We start from the raw sequence: 7,168 nt of genomic DNA, 5'->3' as shown, positions 1-7,168 counted from the left end.
GTTTAGGTCACGATCTCAGGTTCTGGCACCAAACTCTATGTCAGGTCCCCTGCTTAGTGGGGAGTCTGCTTCTTCCTCTCCTTTTGCTCATGCTCTCTATTTCTCTTTTTCAAATAGATGAATAGAATCTTAAACAAAAAACAAAAAACAGTGCAAGTAGGGGGATTCGGTAGATTATCCAAGTGGGGGAAATACCATGGGATTCAGCCAAAGTTGCTGCTTCTGTTTCCCAATTCCTCCCTACCCCCACAATCCACCTACAAGCCCTATGGGTCCGCCCACCAAAATACACTCCAATCTGCCCACTTCACCATTTTGTTCCTACTACCATCCTAGTCCAAGCCACAATCACCCGAATGCCTTTGATGATGGTGATGGTGGTGGTGGTGGCGGTGATGATGGTGTTGATGGTGATGGTGGTGATGGTGGTGGTGGTGGTGATGGTGGTGGTGATGGTGGTGATGGTGGTGGTGGTGGTGATTGTGGTGATGGTGGTGGTGGTGGTGATGATGGTGATGGTGGTGATGGTGGTGATGGTGGTGGTGGTGGTGATGGTGGTGGTGATGGTGGTGATGGTGGTGGTGGTGGTGGTGGTGATTGTGGTGATGGTGGTGGTGGTGGTGATGATGGTGATGGTGGTGATGGTGGTGATGGTGGTGATGGTGGTGGTGGTGGTGATGATGGTGTTGATGGTGATCATGGTGACGATGGTGATAATGGTGGTGATGGTGATGGTGGTGATGATGGTGATAATGGTGGTGATGGTGATGATGATTGTGGTGATGGTGATGATGATTGTGGTGATGGTGGTGATGGTGGTGATGATGGTGATGATTGTGGTGATGATGGTGATGGTGGTGATTGTGGTGATGGTGGTTGTGGTGGTGATGATGGTGTTGATGGTGATCATGGTGATGATGGTGATAATGGTGGTGATGGTGATGGTGGTGATGGTGATGGTGGTGATGGTGATGGTGGTGATGGTGATGATTGTGGTGATGGTGGTGATGGTGGTGATTGTGGTGATGGTGATGGTGGTGGTGATGATGGTGTTGATGGTGATCATGGTGATGATGGTGATAATGGTGGTGATGGTGATGGTGGTGATGGTGATGGTGGTGATGGTGATGATTGTGGTGATGGTGGTGATGGTGATGATGATTGTGATGGTACAAAGTCTCAGTGGCTTCACTGTCAGTTAGAACTGTTCTCTCTTGTCGCCCTCCTATTTTTCTTCTCTACAGCAGGCACAGTGGTCCTTGTAAAACAAAAACTCAATTCTTCTGAAAGCACTCCTACTAAAAACCTTCCAGAGAGATCCCATACCACTTAAAATAGTATCCAAGTCTTTGCCCTGGCCTATGAGGTCTGTCTAATGTCTCTCCTGCCATTCATGCACACTCACCAAAGCCAGCCACAAGAACCTCCTTTCAATTCCTGAGACATACCAAGTTCATTCCTGCTTTGGAGGTTTTGCCCTTGCTGTTCTCTCTGCCTACAATACTTTTAGTCCAGCCACTCCCATGGCCAGCTCCTCCCACATCTGGGTCTCTGCTCAGATGTCCCTTCCTCTGACCATCCCACTGCCTCCTCTGACACTGTCTCCTCTGACTCTCTCTCTCTCGTCACCTTGGTTAATTTTCATCCTAACATTTATCATTACCTGAAGTTATCTTATTTAATTCATTTTTTAGTCATCTGTCTCCCCCAAATACAAGGTAGCCCCTTGAAGGCAGAGATTATGTGGGGTTTTGCTCACCTTTGTGGGTATAATGGTACACAGTAGGTGCTTAATAAAAATCTGTTGGATGAATGAATGAATAAATGAATCCCTCTTTGCCCCTCTGTCCGTTTCCTCTAGAAACTGTTGCCTCATCCCCTAACTTAACTCTGACCTCCCTGGTCCTATGAGTGAAATGAGAAAATGCACTTGAAGTACATAGTGCTCATTCAGTGCCCTCACTATTATTATTATTAGGAGGAATAATAATAACCTATTATTAATAGGAGGAATTATTAGGAGGCAAGCTGAATGGTAACTAATGCTATTCTCTCCCACATGGTTTCCAGCACCTACACTGGTCCCATTGCCTGCCTCATTCTCTTATTAAAAGGGCCGGGATGGCAGATATCTGTGTGGTTGGAGGAACAATCCTTTAATCCGGGCAGGAAGAGGGTGCAGGAGCCTCAGTGGGTGCTGTGAGCCCACACCCAGCTGTGCTAACTTGGCACCCATCGTGGGCCATCAGCCACCAGCAGAGGATCCCAGTTTAATCACATGTCAGCTTGCCCATTCATCTTTGGCTCTATCTGAGGGCTCATCTTCTTCCACCGAGTGGTATCATGATGATTGATGAGCCTGCACCAGCCCTGCCGCTGGGTTAGCACAGCTCACACTGGGTGCCCAGCTTCTCCAAGCTCTATGCAGTGGGGGCTGACTTGGGCTAGGATCAAATTTCTTTTAAGGAGCCCTGTTATGGGCTCCTGAATTATGTCCCCCTCCTTTAGTGTTGAAGCCCTAACCCCCAAGTTGACTGTTTCTGGAAATAGGGCTTTTAAGGAGGTAATTAGGGGTAAAGGAGGTCATAAGATAGGGTCCTGATCCCATAAGACTTGTGTCCTTATACGAAGAAGAGACACCAAAACTCTCTTCAGGCTCACAGAGGAAAGACCATGGGAAGACAAAATGAGAAGGCAACTGTCAGCAAGCCAGGAAGATAATTGCCACCAGAAACCCAATTTTCTGCCATCTTTGACCTTGGACTTTGAGCTTGCAGAGCTGGGAGAAAATAAGTGTCTGTTGTTTAAGTCCCTCAACCTGTGGTGTTTTGTTATGCAGCTGGGGCTGATGGAGACAAGCCCTTCCTGCCTCCAGCTTTTGCGAGGAAGGAGGATGGGGTTTGGAAAGATGCTTTCGAGTGGGACTATTTCCCTGGGCAAAGGCAGAAATGCCCCCTGGGCAGAGGAGGTGTCTCTTCTGGCATTCAAGTGAGGGCTTCTCTGGGACAGGCAGTGTTTAGTGGTGGCCACGTGGGGCTGGATGGCAGCCCTGAGCTCCGGTGTACCCATGTGGGGCTGCAGGTAACCTCTCTGTGCTCCTGGAGAGTCAACACGCCATTCCTGTGTCACTCCAAAGGATGGAAGGATGACATGAGGGAATCTGCATTGGGTTCACAATGATATTCAGTGCCCAGCACTGGGCTAGGCTGGAACCAGAGTAATCAACAAGACAGGGAAGGTCCCAACTCTCTTGGAACTCATGGACTATCCAGAGACACAACAAAATTATTGGGGTGCCTGGGTGGTTCAGTCTGGTTAGCATTCAACCCTTGATTGTGGCTCAGGTCATGATCTCAGGGTCGTGGGAAGAAGCCCAGTATCAGGCTCTGCCCTCAGCGGGTGTCTGCTTGAGGTTTTCCCCCTCTCCCTCTGCCCCTCCCCCTGCTGGTGCACACTCTCTCTTTCTCTTTCTCAAATAAATAAATAGAAACTTGATTTTAAAAAAGAAAGGAAGGAAGGAAGAAAAGGAAATAAAGAAAGAAAGGAAGAAAGAAAGGCCCCTGGAGAGAGAGAGAGAGACGGTGAAAGGAATGTGGGTAGGTGTTTTGGGTGGCCAGAGAAAGATCTAAGTTTGGAAGTCCCCAGAAGCAGACCCTGAGCCAAAAATTGGAGGGCAAGAAGTTTATTTGGGAAGTGGTCCCAGGAAGACCCTGTTGAGGGTAGAGATGTGAGTAGGAAGGCTGGAGCCAAAGCAGGGTGTGCTAACCAGCAGATTTCAGCGGTGAGCAGCTGGGGCTCGGTGCTGCAGGGAGTTCTGGGCAACGGTATAGACCTGCTTCCGGTCTGTGTCAGCTAAGGAGTAAAGAAGAGACAGTATTATCACGGACTGCCCGACCACCTGTATTGGTTGAGAGCAGCTTCTGGGGGTGTTAACTCCCTGGTGCATCTGGTCCATTTCACAGATACAAGGCTGACCCTCTTGTGTGTCACAGAAAGAGTCTGGGCAGGGGGTCCCAGATGCTTACTGTAGGAAGCCATCCATGAGGACAAGATCGGTGAGCGCCGAGGGGATGTGGGTGGGGCAGATGTGGGCATAGCCCCTGTCACAGAAGGCCTCCGTGAGGAGGGGACATTTGAACTGACACCAAAATGAGAAGGGGCCTCCCATTGGAAGAGCCTGGAGAGGGGGGTTGCAGAGAGGGAACAGAAGGATGTCGGCCAAGGCCATTTTTGCTGGGGCAGCACACGCTGCAAGAGAGATTGTCTGGGCAGCGCGGCTAAGAGATCAATTAGGCTCGCTCCTAGACCTTTCCCTTCTTGCCTTCCCCAGGACTCCTCCCACCCTTGTACCCACCTACGGCTACTCGGTGATTGGCTGGCTGGGGTGGGCAGGGCCTGGGGGGCCCAATCCCAGGAGGTTCTATCCATTCATTCGCTCCTGAGGGAGGTGGGAGGGGCGGGGAGATGCTGCTCACCTAAGGGAGGTGAGAGGGCAGAGAAGTTGGAATTCTGCAGCCACTGCTGCCCTCACTCCACCCCACCCCACCCCGCCCCGTGCTCGAGGAGACAGTGATGTGCTTCCCTGGCCATCCAGTGATGCTGTGATGTCACACGGGCATGTCCCCTTCTGGCTCTAAGTAGTCCCCAGACCCCGCGACTCCGGTAGCCCCAGTCTAACCTAGTGGCCAGATCAGGTGGGCAGAATGGCAATGAGGTGACCCAGTGAGGCTGACTGGGGTATGGACCCCAACAAGGGGTGTCCTGTCTGCGGTGGTCTAACTGGGAGTAGAGCCCAGGCCCGTGATATTCTGTCAGAACATCCCTCCGGCAACCCCTGGCTTGGGTGGTGTCTCAGTATGAGTTCCTAGAAGCAGGCCAGAGACAAGGATTTGAGTGCAGGACAGTGGGGACGTGGGACAGGGAGCCACTGAACGGTGAGTCATCACACTGGGACCCCATTGAGAGAGGAACTCAGGGAGACAGAGAACACTCTCAGAGTTATTCACTCCTGAGGGGCGAGGAAGAGGTGTATTTAAAGGCCCACTCCCATTAGTCATTGGCTGAGGGCTGTTTCGAGAATGTTAATTCCGCTGCTCTTGCCACCCATGTTTGCCAGGTGGGGGAGCCCCATGTCCCTGGACCTTGCTGGAGCATACGGAAGCCGTAAAGCCTTAGGGATATGGACGGGGTGCAAACAGGTTACCTCGATTACTCATAATCCAATTAATCTGAGTTCTAGTCCTCAATAATTCCTGCAAACCTGGGAGGCTAACCTAGGGTACCATGTCCCTCCTTTGACCTTTGCTCCTTCAACCCTTCTCCCAGCCCCCTGCTCCCCAACTCAAGGTGTCCAGGAGGCACCTACCTTGATGGGGGTTGGGCGGGAATTCCACACCCACTAGTGCTCCTCCTCACTGGTGGGCCCAACCGGCAGTCTGGCCTTGACTCCCAAGCATCAGAGGGGGTCCCTCATACATTCTCTGAGAACTTCCTTGAGGTCCTTCCTCTGGGAAGACTTCTAACCCTGACAACCATCAGAGCTCCGCCTGTGGTACTTTGGTCTCTGGACTCTAAGGGGCACTGGGATGAAGGGGAAATTTCTCAGGCTGCCCATGGGGGCAGGGACCCCAGGCCCTGGTAGGGGGGGTGAGGGTGGTAGGGTGCTGCTGGGACCTGGTTGTGGGCAGGTGACTCTCCTCACCTTGTCTGAGGGTCCATCAGCCCTCCCTGACTCTTACATACAGAGACCACAGGATACATGCAGTGGGGGCTTTAGGGGATCTATAAGAGTCTTCATCCTTAGACCTGGGTTTGGCGGGGAGTGGGGGGTCCCTTGTCTTGGTTTTCAGTCCTGGATGGGGAACAAGTGAATGTAGTTGCTGTGTTTTGCAAGTCCTGGAGCCAATGCTGGGGTGCTGGAGAGAAGTGATTTCTGGCAAATCCATCCCGCTGTCTTCTGCCCCTCTTGTGGTGGGGGGTGGTCCTGGGGGACCCAGCGATGAGAGGGGGGACATGCCTTCTATTGAAAGCGCTCATCCTACCCCAGCCACTTTGCATTCTGGGGGAGGGGAATGGGAGCCACTTGTCCTTGTCGTCCCTGAATACTGGCTGGCAGGAGGCCCAGGGAGGGGCTCCCAATAGGAAATCTGCAGCTGCCTGTCTTTAAGGTAAAATTACCGTAATTACTCCAATTACCAAATCCATCAAGAGCTCCGTACTGAGGAGGCCGGGAGAACAATTGGATCTAAGGCAAATGAGTCATGGGGAGGGGGCACTAAGTGTAGGGGGGGGGCGGCGATTGATGTTAGACCAGGCTTTTGATTGGGGTGGGGGTGGGAAACTGTAGAGAAATCAGGATTAGCAAGCCACCACTTTGTCCCCTCAGTGAGATTTTCCTCCTTGTATAGGGTAGATATTCTCTATTTTCTCCAGTATATTTTTCCTATATTTAAAATAAGAAAATAACTCTCATGGGCTCGTCCTTTCACAGAACCCCACACCCTCCTAGCCAACTGACTTGGACCTTCTTTACCTCCTATGAGAGTGAAAAGTAAAAAAAAACAAGGGAGCCTGGGTGGCTCGGTGGGTTAAGCCTCTGCCTTTGGCTCAGGTCATGTTCTCAGGGTCCTGGCATCGAGTCCCGCATTGGGCTCTCTGCTTAGCAGGGAGCGGGCTTCCTCCTCTCTCTCTGCCTGCCTCTCTGCCTACTTCTGATCTCTCTCTGTCAAATAAATAAATAAAATCTTTAAAGAAACCAAGAACTACGGAGGACTTCTCCTAGGCTCTTGCTCTGGGTCAGGCCCTGTACAAAGAGCTTTTCAAGCTTCCTCCCTTCCAACCCCATGGAAGGTTTCGACCCATTTCACAGACCGGGGTGTCGTGCCTTTCTTCTTGGCCTGGATGCTCCAGAGACCAGACCCAGGCTTGTCTTCCTTGGCATCCCTCCCCACAGCCCTCCAGGTAACCTGCACTTGGTACACACTCAAGATATTTGGTGAAGGAAATAAATACAAGACAGGCAGATTTTGTGGGTTACTGGAAAAATCACCTAACCAGACATGTCTCCTTAAATCACCCCATCTCCTCCTCCCATGCCTTCTCCATCCAACCTGCAGCGCGGACACTGGTACCTGGAGCTCCCGATGGGACTCAGCCTTTTTGGAAGGCG

Source organism: Martes martes (genome assembly GCF_963455335.1).
Source record: "Martes martes genome assembly, chromosome: 9".
Lineage (NCBI taxonomy): Eukaryota > Metazoa > Chordata > Mammalia > Carnivora > Mustelidae > Martes > Martes martes.
The sequence above is the reverse complement of the archived record's forward strand: the minus strand, read 5'-3'. Positions refer to the sequence as shown.